General features: G+C 34.8%; 1 protein-coding gene across 3 annotated transcripts in view; it reads right to left on the bottom strand.

Annotated features, from left to right (window-relative positions):
- The window catches only part of sfl (N-deacetylase and N-sulfotransferase sfl), a 376,849-nt gene that overhangs the window by 268,524 nt on the left and 93,198 nt on the right, over window positions 1–15,127 (bottom strand). The gene's annotated exons all lie outside the window — the stretch shown is intronic.

Below are 15,127 nucleotides of genomic sequence, written 5' to 3'. Positions count from 1 at the left end.
TATCATAATGTGACGCCGTCATTGGAACAGATGCCTTTGTAAAGGTAATGAGTTTTGTTTACATTTTGTATCTTATGCACGCACATAAAACTTTATCCTTCGTAATTTTAATATTTTCGTTTATTTTTAAGCTTAAAAAATGTAAAGTGCTAAATTCAAACACATTCGCTTTTTAATCACGCCATACCTATTTCTTGGGAGTTGTTTAAAATAATCTTTTATTGTTTGTTCCTTTTCAGTATATGTATACAAATGAAAGAACTTGCAATCGAACGATTCAGAGCCGGTGAACGATAGAACGAAAAGACATTTGACCGAAAAGAGCGATCAGCTTAAAGAGCTAATAATAAATAATTTGACATATTAAGATACAGTGTTTTATTTATAAATGCACTTAAAACTCGAAAATAATTTTTCATGATTGAATCTCTCAAATAAAACGCTTGCGGTTTAATGTTGTCACAATTTTTAATTCAAATACAAGCATTTTATTTGAGAGATTCCATCATAAAATATTATTTTCTAGTTTTAAGTGCATTTATAAATAAAACACAGTAACTTAATTTTTTTAATTATTTTTGTTATTTTTAACTTTTCAGTAATTAAATTTTTTGACCACTGAAAATCTCATAACAACAAAATTATAGCCAATGTAGGCCGAATATGTAGATAAAAACTTTAAAATGCCTGAAATCGTGTGTTACCTTTATATAAGGCCTATACCAAAACCCGGACTTATGTCCATAATTTTTGGTGGGGAAGTTTCTGTAGTACTATTGGGAACTCCAAATTCCAAGTTTTAACCAATTCGGGTTGAAAATGAAGATAAAATCCTTCAAATACCTGAAATCGGGTGGTACCGCTATATGGGGGCTATAGGAAAAAATGAACCCATATTAGTTTTGGTTTCATATTCATGTATTGTCATCCAAATCTGAAAAGTGTGCAAAGTTTTAGTTCGATTGGTCAACTGCAACTGTGTGGAAAATGAGTTACTAGATTTGAACTAAACGGACACCAAAGCAAGTTAAATAAAACACGGTAAAAAGTACAATTCTACCCACTACAAACGTTTTAACCTCCGACGAACCACAAATCCGAACATTCAAAGAGCAAATTCAAATAGATCATGGCCTTTAAACTTTAAGAGGATTTTTACTTTTCTTCTACTTTGTTTTTTTATAGGAGGATTTTTTTATACGTCTTATGGGCGAAAGCGCGGCAAATTCTAGCTCAATACCATTAGCGGGTATTATGGCAGTTTCCCAGGTGTCACCTCGTAGAGGTCAGATGAGATGAAAGAGGGACCAAGATAAATAATGGGGATTACCATGTTAAAGCGAATCAGGGGGGATCCTTTCACCAATTACGTCGCCCCAAGACCTCACAACAAGAGAAATTAATTTTAATTGTAAAATGTTTTTCCCGTTTTCAAGCCGCATGTCTGACCATTTCAAGTTAGTACTGAAATGTCCGAATACCATTTTGTTTTATGATACATATTCCCTTTGGGCCATCCTTAATTGCCTCTACCCATTACTGAACAATGCAAGTTAAAAATATTTGAAAAAAGATCCGTTTTTTCTGGACCACAATTTTCGCACTTAAGAACATGTGTGTCCCCTTACGATGTATGAAGACCATAGAAAATATGTGCCCATTATTATGTTGCCGTTTACAAATTACAAAAGAACGGCCAAGACCAACAAACACATACACAACATGCCACACTTCCTAACTAACCTCCATCAACACCATGGACTTACAGATCTATGCTGTTAACAAACATTTACTACATCTGTGACAAAATGTGATAAATGACCAGACGAATTTATTCTTACAAGCTAAGCGTAAGGACAGAAGTATCAAATGCCTTCGTTTTTTTTTTTTTTTGAAAAATAAACTAATTTAAATGCTGTGGAAGTGAAAATAATTGTTCAAGTTTTGAGGTTTTGGAACTGAAATAAATACATATGTACATACTAGGAGACTTTTTGCCATTGCGACTAAAAGTGAAATATCCTTTTAAAAATTGAGATTTAAAAATAAAAATTAGACTTTTTAAAACCAACCTAATGCGGCACATAGGGCTATTCTACAATCAGTTGCAGCGCGTAAATATCGGGAGAAAAGGAGAGAGAAAAACGTCTCTTCTACAGGAAAAAAGAGAAATGGTAAAGTCAGAGTGTGTAAGAAACGAGATGTATAGGTGCCCGAATGAAGTCAGAAAATTCTACCAAAGAGTGAAACATCAAACTGATGGCTTTAGTACAGGCACATCCTCCTGTAGAGACCAGCAAGGTAATTTGATGAATGATACCGATAGTGTGCGCTGGATATGGAAAGAACATTTTTTCAAACTGTTTGTATCTAATACTAGCGAAGACGACGAAGATATAATGTAGCGAAGAATTATAATGTAGTGCCAACCTGAAGTGAATCTGAGACATCTATATCTATAAAAGAGGAAAATGTATGTTTCTTTGTTTGTAATTTATGGACACGAAAACCACTGAACAGATCTTCCTGAAAATTTGAGTGTATATTGCAACATCGCCTGAAAGTAAAATAGGCTATATTAAATTTTGAAATTCCGCGCCGATCCGGAGATATAACCTCAGGATCGGAGGTACATCCAAGAAATATATATTTTGTATGCAGATATCTGATGAACGGTTACAGATACAGTCTCCAAATTTGTGACCGAATTTGTCCTAGAAATAAATTTGCCAAACTATATTGAAATCGGTTCAGATTTGGATATAGCTCCCATATATATATATATATATATATATATATATATATATATATATATAGATATATGTAATTTCGGCCGATTTCATCTATTCTATGCACCAAACACGTTATGTACATATGTCCAATTTCAATGAAATTTGGAATGTGTGACGGAATTTGGTCTATAATTAAATGTGCCGAAATATATCGAAATCGGTTCAGATTTGGATATAGCTCCCATATACACAGAAAAAACAAAAGTATCAATTTTTTTACTAATTCCGTTCATAATTTCTGTTGTCCATAATTTGAACGTACCTCTTTTAAAGTGAATGGACAAATTTTTTTACTCATGCACACAATACTATTTTTGCAAAAGTATGAATGCTTTTCTAAAATACAAAAATAAATTTCATAGTTTCTTCTACGTTAACCACTATTTTCTGGCAAAACCGGTTTTTGTGCTTTGCCTACAAAGATATGGTGGATTTGCTTCTATTGTTTTTGTCTTTCCTCCCCTCCATCGTATCTACACGCACATTGACAGCGTGTCAACAAAGCACAACAGCCTAAACAACCACCACTACTCACCGCTACCACACTAACTAACCACCATAGATTTCGTTTGTTTTCGGAAGACACTCACCATATCAATAGCATTAATTCGCAAATACAATTTTTGAATTACTTTAATATAAATGCAACATCTTTAAATTCAAGCTAGTGCTGATGGACTCAGTATGTATGTACGTATGGTTCACATTGTTCTAATTTACAAGATACATAATTAATTAGGAAAATCAATTAGAAGAGAACCCTTTAAAAGAACAGGAATTAAAAAATTAAATAAAAAACAACTAATTTGAAAATAAAATAAAAAAATAGCTTCAAAATAAAATAAAAAAATTTGTATAGAAAAAATAAATTTTTGAAAAATATAAAAAGAGTTTTTGAATATAAGCAATTTTTTTTTCTTTAAAGAAGATTATTTTGAAATAAATGAATTTGTTCATATTTTGCAAAATAGAATACATATATTACATGTTTATGATTCATTCAAAAAAGAAACTGGTATTTATTGCTTTATGAACTAGGTTCATAAAATACAAAAATCTGAACATTGGAAAAAATTTTTGAACACTATTCATATATTGAATGAAATTTTTTTTTCTGTGTAAATGTTCGTCAGATTTCAAGTATTTGATGCACCAAACCGTTATATATAGCCGATATCAATGAAATTTGGAATGCGTGAAGGAATTTGGCCTACAAGTAAGTGTGCTGCGGGGTAGCGAATCGCATCGGGTTCAGCTAGTTATGAATAAAATGGATGTTGTAGAACTGCTGAATAGGTCAAGAAACTTTACAAATAAAGATACAAATAAAAACAAGTAAAAAGTCGTTAAGTTCGGCCGGACCGAACTTTTTATACCCTCCACCATAAAATATTCTTAACTAAAATGGAATAAGTTCCAATTTTAGAACAATTTTAGACGCAAAAATGGTTCGGCCAGGGATAACCCAAATGCGTAAATTATCTAATCTAAAAATGTGTTTAATCATTTGGTACCTTTATGAAGTTTGGATCTATATCGATGTGTGGACCTATGTTGACAACCTAAAACGTCAAATTACGGTAGTTCCGTCAAACAACGTAGCTTAAACTCTCAAAACATCGAAAATTGGGAGTGGACCTATGCTTACAAGTTTTAGTTAGGAAGTTTCGTGACTGCAGATAGCCTCAAATGTCAAACTTCGGGTAGTTCCGTCAAAAAAATTTGCCAAACCCCTGAAAATACCGAAAATCTGGAGGTACCGTTATATGGGGCCTTTACTAAAACATGGACCTATGTTGACAGTTTTTAGTGGAGTAGTGTCGGTTAAAACTTGTAGCTAAATTTCTCAAAATACCGAAAATCGGGGGTACCGTTATATGGGGGCTATACCAAAAATGGACCTATATCCATATATTTTACTTATACTTTAATATACCTTTCTTGATCATTAGGAACCTTAAATGTCAAATTCTGAAAATGTAACTAAAAACGTCAAAATACCTGAAATCGGGCTGTACCGTTCTATGGGGTGACGCATGACGCATTTTCCCAAAATTTCAGCGTCCTATCTCCAATTTTGTGGATGCTAGAATGATTTCCACAGACTGGCGGACGGACATGCATAGATCGACTTAGAATTTTACCCTGATCAAGAATATACACATAGCCCAGAAAGTCTGCGTTCACCTTACTATTTTTCAAAAACGACGCTTAAACTTTAATAAATAGGTAAATGAGATCAGTTTTTCTTTCATAAATATGTTATTGGCACTCTTTACTACCAGAATAAAAAGAAAAATTCCTGAAAATATATTATTACTACGAAGATAACGGTAAAAAACTGTTACAACTGCTAAATTAGAGCCCCAAAAAGTCTGCGTTCACTTTGTATGTTGCAATAATACCGTTAATTTTTTTGATTTTTTTGCAGTTTTCTCCCATTTATAATCAATATTGTCACAACTGGTCATTCTGTGAGGTCGTTTACACACTTAACTTAAAAAAAGTAAAATATTTCAAGAATGGAAAACAAGGACAAAGAAATTGGCATCGATAAAAGAAAAATTCTAGTTAATAATGGAAAAAGCTATCGAAATATTGGCGAAACTGTAGGCAGAACATATTAGTCTATACATAGAGTGATAATTAACTATAAAAAAATCGGAATTTTGAAGTCAATGCCCAGATCTGGACGGTCAAAGCTCAGTTTTGGACGGTCAAAAATATTATCAGAACGGGAGGAGCGTAACATAACTAATATAGTTAAAACAAACAGTCTGATAATTACTTCAAAAATTGTTGAAAATGTGAAAATGGCATCCAAAAAAAGTATTTGTGCACAAACCGCCAGAAAAATACTGCATAAAGCTGGATATCATGGTATAGTCGCACGGCGAAAGCCGTACGTATCACTAGTGAACAGGCAGAAGCATATTGAATTTGCTAATGAATACATAAACAAGCCTCCAAGTATTCCGGAATCAAGTCATATTTTCGGCCGAAAGCATGTTCTATATGTTTGCAATGAAAGGACTTCAAACTGTTTGGAGAAAGCTCGAACAGCGCTTGAAAAAACAAAATCTTGTTGTACACTGTAAAAACTGGCGAGAGCGCTGTTTTGGTTTGGGGTGTGTAGCAGCTTCTGGAGTGGTCCAACTTGTATTTATTGAATCGACAATGGACAAGTATGGTTACCTAAACATCATGAAGCGCAATTTGAACCAAAATGCAGAAGAACTACGAAATTTTGGTTGCAACAACATAACGTTTCAAAGCCTACTGCTGAGGCTGTAAGGTTTTGGCTCCTATTTAATGCCCAGATCTGGGTTTTGACGTAAAATTTTTGGTTTGTTTATAGTTAATTATCACTCTATGTATGGGCTAATATGTTCTACCTACAGTTTCGCCAATATTTCGATAGCTTTTTCCATAATTTATCTAGAATTTTCCTTTTATCGATGCCAATTTCTTTGCCCTTGTTTTCCATTCTTGAAATAACTTACTTTTTTAAGTTAAGTATGCAAGCGACCTCACAGAATGACCAGTTGTGACAATATTGATTAAAAATGGGAGAAAACTTCAAAAAAAATTCAAAAAAACTAACGGTATTATTGCAACATGCAAAGTGAACGCAGACTTTTTGGGACTTTAATTTAGCAGTTGTAACACTTTTCTACCGTTATCTTCGCAATAATAATATATTTTCTGGAATTTTTTTTTTATTTTGGTACTAAAGAGTGCCAATAACATATTTATGGAAGAAAAACTGATCTCATTTACCTATTTATTAAAGTTTTAGCATCATTTTTGAAAAGTAGTAAGGTGAACGCAGACTTTCTGGGCTATGTGTATATACTTTATAGGTCGCAAATGAGTAGTTCAATGCGTTACAAACGAAAAACAAACTTAATATACCCTCCATAGTATGGTGGAGAGTATACAAATTTGTTTGGCATTTTACTCCTTAATGGTTGTGGAGGATTGTGGAGGTACAGCTAAATGTGGATTTACATTGACAATTTTTGTGTGAGGAGGCTTTTTTATTCGCTAAAGTCTCAAAATTTACATTTGCACCAAAATCGGTTGCATTTTTACCTTTAACCCTAAAAATGCGTATAGGGGCTATACCAAAACGTTGTTACGTTGTTAATATTTCGAACAGGGGTTTTCTATCTACGAAGAACATAAAATGCCAAAATACAACGAAATACGTTGGAAAATGTATCTGGAACCTTTAAAATATGCCCCATCGACCAGTACCGTTCAATGGGGGAGCTGATACAAACCACATCATTCTTCCACAGTTTTATTGTTCTTCTGTCGGCTTACTGATGTCTTGATGTCGTTCTAGATAGCCGCTATACGCGTATTGCCATCTTCTAAGATTGTATGACATTTTCTTTGTCCTTACCACTATCAACAGTTTGGAAAGTTGTTCCTCCCACACTTTGTATCTAAATCCGTGTGAGAATGTCATTGTCCATCGTCTGTTTACACTACATGGAGGAAATATACAACTTCAACAATTTCTTTCAAATTTTCAGCAATAAGGAAATGTGTTACATCCCCCCACCTAAGTTCATCTTCTCCAATATTTGTCTTCCAATATTATCTTAGCACCCGTCCTTCTTTGCCATTTGATTTCAGCAACATGCACCATAATAACCAGGAAATTGTATTGTGGCCAAAAGAATTTATCCATTGACCACAAACGAAAATGCAACAGACAATTAATTACCTGTAATTGATTCGGAAAGCCGTAGGTAGCAGTAGTTTCATTTAATCGTTAACTAAAGCATTTACTTTCCTTTATTGGTTTTTGAGAATGGATAATGATGAGCATACTCAGGGTTTGTTAGTAACCGTAACATGTTGCCACTTGATTATTATAACTTGAGGCAAACAAAAACCACACAATTGCAAAGATTCCATAGTTTATTACACTGTAATGAATAGACATAGAAGATAACTAGTTGCTGTTATTTTTGGGCAGAACGAAAGAGAAAACCACTAAGGGATAAAGCCTGGCTAGATTACGGAACAATATTTACCCTAAATGAATGAAAGGGACTACAAATGATGTTAAGAATTTTCCACAGTTACCTTGCAATGTGGGAACAGAAACATCTATCCGATTTTTTTCTTTTCACAATTACATATACATACTCGTACATATATATGTATGTTTGCATATAGAAACCTACAAAATTCCCTTGGTTCTTTCTATTTATTATTCACATTTGTTTTCCATTTCAAACACTTTTGCTTTAGGCCGATTTTTTCTATTTTTCAGTCTCTATACCAAAACAACAAAGAAACCCCGGTTCCATTTCGAATAACAACACCATATGTTGGTGAATATGGGTGGGTGGTGGTGAAAAGAAAGCACAACAAAAAAGGAGTGCCTTTCAGTATTTCGTATTTTTTGTATTCCATTGGGCTTAGCAATTCAAATGAAACAAATTTTACAAAATCATCCTAATACACCAACTACTACTACAAAAACAACAAGTAAATGTAACTTGTGCAATCCATAACATATCCAAGGTAACCAAAGTAGATTCCCGGTGATGATTTAAAGAAACTTACCAATGTTTAAACTAAAACCAAACGATATTCTTGCTTTTGATTATGATGATGATAAAGATCATCATGGTAGTGATTATCCAAAAATTTAAGTTTTTTGTGTTGTTTTTTATACTAGTTCATATCGAATGCTTTCCGATAAAGAAATGTGTGTAAAAGTCTATCGGGTAATTGGTCTACAAATGATATATATCATTCCATTGCTATCGAAAACGAATGTAAGTAAGTAAGAAATGTTTCTCGAAACAATATATCTTTTGAGGAAAAAACATTCACAAATTTTTCGAAAATGATATCGTTTTCGAACTTTTGGCGAACAAAAGAAAAACACAAGAAAAAACATTGCATACGTTCGAAAATGATATCGTTTTCGAAACTTGTAGCAAACATTCGAAAAATATCAGCAACTGTAATGGCGGGATTACACTGATGAAAAAGTTTAAATTTGATATGAAAACAGTAGTTTTGACTTAGCTTTCAAACCATGTTTGGCACACATTTTTTAATTTAATATAACACTATGCAACACTGAAAATGCAAACAACTTCTAGTATGCATTTTTTGAAAGTACATATTTAGACTATGAAAACCCTAGTAGGGTCCCTATGAAAACCCCTAGTGGCCTCATCTAAACCGGGCTAAATCTACACTTTTTTGCATTTATCAGGCCTTTATCTCAGAAACGAATAGGAATTTGGCTTTGCTGTCTTTAGCAATATTGTAGCCCTTAAGTAGTAGAACTTATCTTTTGAAAAATCCACATAAGATAAACTCCATCTAGGGCATCAAAATCTATAAAATATAGAAAATTTTACATAATTGCTGAAATTCTGGTCAGTATCGGCTAAACTATTGGGAGTTGAACCAAGTAACCTTTTGCAAAAATCTTCCAAATAAAGTTCTCAACAATTCTTTACAACATTCCGAGACTCTATAATGCTTACTTTATGTTGTTTCAGCGGTATTTTGCATCATATATTTTACAACACGTATTTCAAACACAGTTTACACCAACACACAGTGGATCCACTTGTATGGGGAAAGTGGCCAAAAATATATAGAGTATAAAAATCAATCCAATGCGCCGTTTACAACTGTTTTAAGAAACCACGAGCGTGACATTCTCCCCCCTTTCCCCTCTGGAGGGGTTATACGGTAAGAATTGTTTTATGCTGTTTATACAAAATGACATGAACAAAGGTCCCGATTATCTTATGATGCAAAAATAGGCTTGGGGAAACAAAACAATCTCCAAAACAACATAAAATCCAACCAATTTAGCGGATTAAAAAAAATCAATATTTTTGTCTGAAAATTGGTAAAAATTTTAATATAGATCTTATAGCGTTCTTCCTGGAAGTCACGTACCGCCAACCTAAGACTAATTTGGAAGAAGATTTCTTCATCTTTTCACTGATGCCAATTATGTTAATGTAAGTGGTCAGATAACAGAGTTATACGCTGATATATCCGTAGAAACCCTATTCTAGGGCAGCTTTAGTCAGCGACCCACCATTTATAGTCTGGCACTAGATGGCAGCTGATTTTAATACTGAATAATCTTAAACCCATAACCTACTTTGAAAAATTATTGCCGAGGTGGGCACTGTTGGGCATCATGACTAAAAACTTTCGTCAAATTTAAGTATATGATCGAATTGGCATTACAAAATGCACTAAGAAAATATGCAGCTAACTAGAATTTCATAACACGCTAAAACACTATTTTTTAATGAATATTAAACTATTACCTCTTTCTTCAAAATCCACAATAATATTTTGCTATACGTATTATTTTCGCGATATTTTTAATATATTTACTTGCACTTAAAATATAGGTTGTACTCACAACAAAAAATATTAGTCAAATGTTCCGACTTTTGAAGCTATTCTTAAGAAGATCGCGTTCGAATAAAACAAAAACTAATATATTTTTAAAAAGGTCCATATCATAGCTGTCAGAGTTGCCAGATGTTGTACCAAAATTTTGACATTCATTTTTTTATTTTTGGCCAATGGGTGGATCCACTGTGCAACAGTTTATTCTCGCATTTCGGATTTCACTACATTATTGACATTTTTATTAAATCGTCGTTGAAAAATGCACTGAAACCAACGGCATAGAGCATTCTACAACAATGATATATTCCGAAAAGTTGTGTATTATATTCCTGGGAATATTTTTCCAAAAGAAAGTATTCAGAAAAAATTAACGGTTTTGTAAATACGGTGCGAAATGTATAAAAATTGTGGAATTATAGCATATATTTTGAAATTTGAGGCAATAAATGTAGTTTTTCGAGTTCATTATTTCTCCAAATATTTTATTCTTGTCCTTATCTACAAATTTGTTCAGAGGTCAGAAGAAGATTCGCATTGGTTTCAGAGATATAGCCCCGAAGTTCTTTAAAAATTCAATATTTAATCATGTTTAGCTGGGGCCATAAAATCCGAGATGGATCTGACACAACAAAACCCAACTAGGGTTTATTGTCGTTTGGGTCTGTACTTTCAAAAAATCCTCAGTTCAAATTGTTTGCACAAGATCACCATAAAAATGTTGCACAGTGTAATATTAAAACAACTAAACTGAAATTAAATCAGACGATTTTGTAAAAACAAAATTATTTCATTAATTTAACTCTCTATTTCACTCGGTTTGGAGCTATTTACATACATACATATGTAAGGTGATCCCATGTTAATCCGATAGATCTCATTTCGACTTCGATAGAACTTTTCCAGGATTTACAATGATGCACAGTAGGTTGGCGTGGGTTGGCGGAGATATCACAATTTTTAATTTCTTGATTTGAATTATAATGACGAATATTACAGCTCTGGTTGGAGACCTAATAAATAATCGCTAATATGTCCCATTTTTCCATTTTCTGTGAAATTTTATGTGTTGATGGGGTCCAAGAATGAAGAAGCCTATAGAATTTGGTGAATGTGGGATAACAATCAGGGGTGGAATATGTAAAAAAAACTGATGTAGAGAAAAATTTATAAATTTATGATAGAGAAAAATTTATATCCGCTTCAAGTAGCAGTATACCAAAACAAAGCTTTTCAATGGAAGAAGGAAAGGTCACCTTCAAATTGATGCAAAGTATTTTGGCGTAGGTGGTCCAACAACGGAGATATCGCAATAGTGGGTAATACATACATCTCATTTTTCCATTTTTATACCTTACACCACTATGTGGGGAGGGTATTATAAGTTGGTTTTGCCCAAAAAGTTTGTAACGCATCGAAATAATGGTCGTAGACCCATGCTTATGTATACCACAATGAATGTCTCGACGAGCTGAGTCGATCTGGCTATGTGTGTCCATCCGTCAGTCCGTCCGTCTGTCCATCTAAACCTTGTAATTACGCTACAGGTCGCAATTTTGATCGGATCGTCACGAAATTTTGGGTGTTGATGAGGGTCCCGGAGGGGAAGAAGCCTATTGATTTTGGTGATGGTCGGACAATGTTCAGGGGTCGGAATGGGCAAAAAACTTATGTGGATAAAAAGACAACGTTTTTTCTAAAGCGAATATCTCAGCTTCTATATGGGGTATACCAAAAGCAAGACCTGACAATAAAAGTAGAAATATCACCTTTCTAATGATGTAAAGTAAATTCTCGTAGGTGATCAAACAACGGAGATATTACAATAGTGGCAAATAAAACCCAAATTTGCATTCTTGCGATTTTAATTATAATGAGGAATATCACAGCTTTGGTTAGGGACTTTTCAAAAGCAAAGCCTGACTATGAAAGTAGAAGATCCCATCTTTACAATGATGCAAACTAGGTCGGCGTAGGTGACCAAATAACGGAGATATTGCAATAGTCGGTAATACATCCCATTTTTCCACTTTTTTGGAAATCACGCTACAGGTCGCAATTTTGATCGGATCGTCACGAAATTTTGAGTGTTGATGGGGGTCCCGGAGTGGAAGAAGCCTATTGATTTTGGTGATGGTCGGATAATAATTAGGGATCGGAATGAGCAAAAAAGTTATTTGGAGAAAACGTCTACATTTTATTCCAAAGCAAATATCTCAGCGTCTGTAAGGTGTATATAAAAAACAAAACTTGGCAATGAAAGTAGAAAATATCAGTTCAGTTCGTCTTAAGTCATTTTGGTTCAGTTCGTCTTAAGTCATTTGGTATAAAAGCCAGATAGGTATCTCCCTAAAAGAAATGTTTTCGAGTGAACAGATTATGCACAGAGGTAGTGGTGTAGGGTATCACATAGTCGGCCCAGTACCGACTATAGCCTTTTCTCACTTGTTTAATTTGAATTGTAATGACGAGTATGTCAGCTTTGGTTAGGTGCATTTCAACAAAAATGTCCTATACTAATGAAGACATTAAGTTGATCCTAATTCGTAACCATACACAAATAAAAGTATAGACACCAAAAGCTTTCATTTTCTATTCCTAACAGATGTCTCACAAAGTGATGTTGGGTCTAGTCATTTGACTCACAACTAACGCAAATGAAACCACTCGACTTCGAATACAATTTATTCGTTTTTCTACAATTTGGCGGCTATCTTTGCATTTCTTTCGATTTCATTGTGTATTTCACATGTTAAACTAACCAAAACATCTTTTCGATGAATAATAACTTCATAAATGTTTATATTTTCATAAATTTTAGTTGAATGAAGAGAGTAGCTTCCACTCAACCCGTAAACAACTGTCTGCAATAGATATTGCTTCAAATGTTTTCGAACGTAAGAGCTGAGAAAAATTTCGTCACCATAAAGTCGTAACTAAAAAAATAATAATTTTACAGGAGAAGCAAAAAACGATATAAAATGAAAAACTGTTTAATGGAATATTAATCTTATGAAGACGAGTACGAGGGTCACTCGAAAACCTTTTGACCTAGGCAACACGCAGTGTCGACATTTTTGGAAATTTTGACAGTTTTTAGTCTAAACCAACATTCCGCGGCCCTATACTCGCGAGCAAGCAATGAGGGCTCTCTCACTAATTCTCTAATTGAAAAACCACGCACTAACAACAGTGTTTGCTCAAATTGTTGTTGTTGTGTGCCGATTGCCGGTCTAAACTTAGTCAGGACAGTTTGACATACGACATGGTTTTTGAACGCTTTTGCAGCATTTTCTGGCGATTGCTGCTATTTTACGGGTTCGTACGCATAGTTTCATGACTCGTCACCTGTGTGACTACGTAATTTCACTTTGAAGCTGGGGTAGGTTCAGCGGGGCCAGGGTCGTCACAAGAATTTATCTGTTATAGGGCATTAGCGAGAGGAAAGGCACACAGTTCATTTTTCTTTAAAACGTTATAAACTTTCCTTTATTTATTACTAGCAAATGCCCGCTACTTCGTATGCGGAAAGGGCATAAAATATATATGAACAATATTTAATATGGAAGTGGTGAACGCTGACTATTCTGTTGTACTAAAACCTATTTTTAATTATTAATAAATACACTTTACACAACACTGTATTGAGCATTATTATGACGATGAATAGTTGGCAGCAATTTGGTACGGTAGCGGTCCGATCAATGTGGAGGGCAGAATAGTTGGCAGCGGCTTTGGCACGGCGGCGGCCCGATGAATGTTGACGGTAGAATATTTGGCGATGGCTTTGGCACAGTAGCGGTCCGATCAATGTTGATGGCAGACTAGTAGGCAGCGGCTTTGGCAAGGCAGCGCTCCGATGAATACTGACGGTAGAATTTTTGTAACCTTTTTGGCACAGCAGAAGCCAAAGAACGTTGACATGGAACTACCGTTGTTTATATGTCGGAAGCCAAGGGCACGGCAATCCCCCACTTGACTCCAAACACACACACACACACACACACAGATGTCTACAGCCAGGGGCACGGCAATCCCCCTCCTGACTCTAAACACACACTCACACGTTCACAAATATGTATGGGGCCAAGGCCACGGTAATCCCCCACTTGACTCCAAACACACACAAATATGTCTACAGCCAGGGGCACGGCAATCCCCCTCCTGACTATAAACACAAACAAAAACTAATTTCTGTTTCGCTGAGGGCACGGTAATCCCCCACTCAACTCAACAGACTAATGCTACACTACTTCCACTTTGCCAAGGGAACGTTATAAACCCCACTTAGCACACCAGCCATCAACAGACGACTGTCCCGATTGTCCGTTTGTGACCTCCTCTTATACCCGTTGGTGGTCTGGTCATCACACCACACACCTAACGCAGTTGATCGTATGCTGATCTTGTTTGTGTTCGTTGTTGTGTTCGCCCAGCTGATGCTTTAGTTTAGTTTAACTATTGGCCGCCAAGGTTACCAATGGTTGTTTTTTTCGGGTGATTACTTTCTTTACCACTAGGACACCAATTTGGCCGTTAATTTAAATTATGCACATAAGTCGATTTATTTAATGTAAATAAGAAATAAATAGTACACTTCTGTAATCAAAAACGAGGCTACGACTTCTGATCGTTACACCTGGATCCATCTTATACAATTTTTTCGAAGCACCGCGATCGTATTTTTTTGAAATTTCTTGCACCGATCAGCACGGGATCCAACGAGTGTTCCAAGTGTTCCTGCAAAATCGAATGTTAGTTGGTGGAATAAATGCCCAAGGATGTCTCTATCTCATGGTATATAACATGGCGAACTTGCATTATCCGTTCACGCATGGTTTAAGTTTTTTCTGACACAACGGTCGATTTTGGGCGACAATCACGACCTTGGTTTTTTGGCGAGTGTCGGT

Source organism: Musca autumnalis, unplaced genomic scaffold (assembly GCF_047663935.1).
Source record: "Musca autumnalis isolate F117 unplaced genomic scaffold, ASM4766393v1 scaffold_4, whole genome shotgun sequence".
In the NCBI taxonomy this organism is placed as follows: domain Eukaryota; kingdom Metazoa; phylum Arthropoda; class Insecta; order Diptera; family Muscidae; genus Musca; species Musca autumnalis.
The sequence above is the reverse complement of the archived record's forward strand: the minus strand, read 5'-3'. Positions and strand labels throughout refer to the sequence as shown.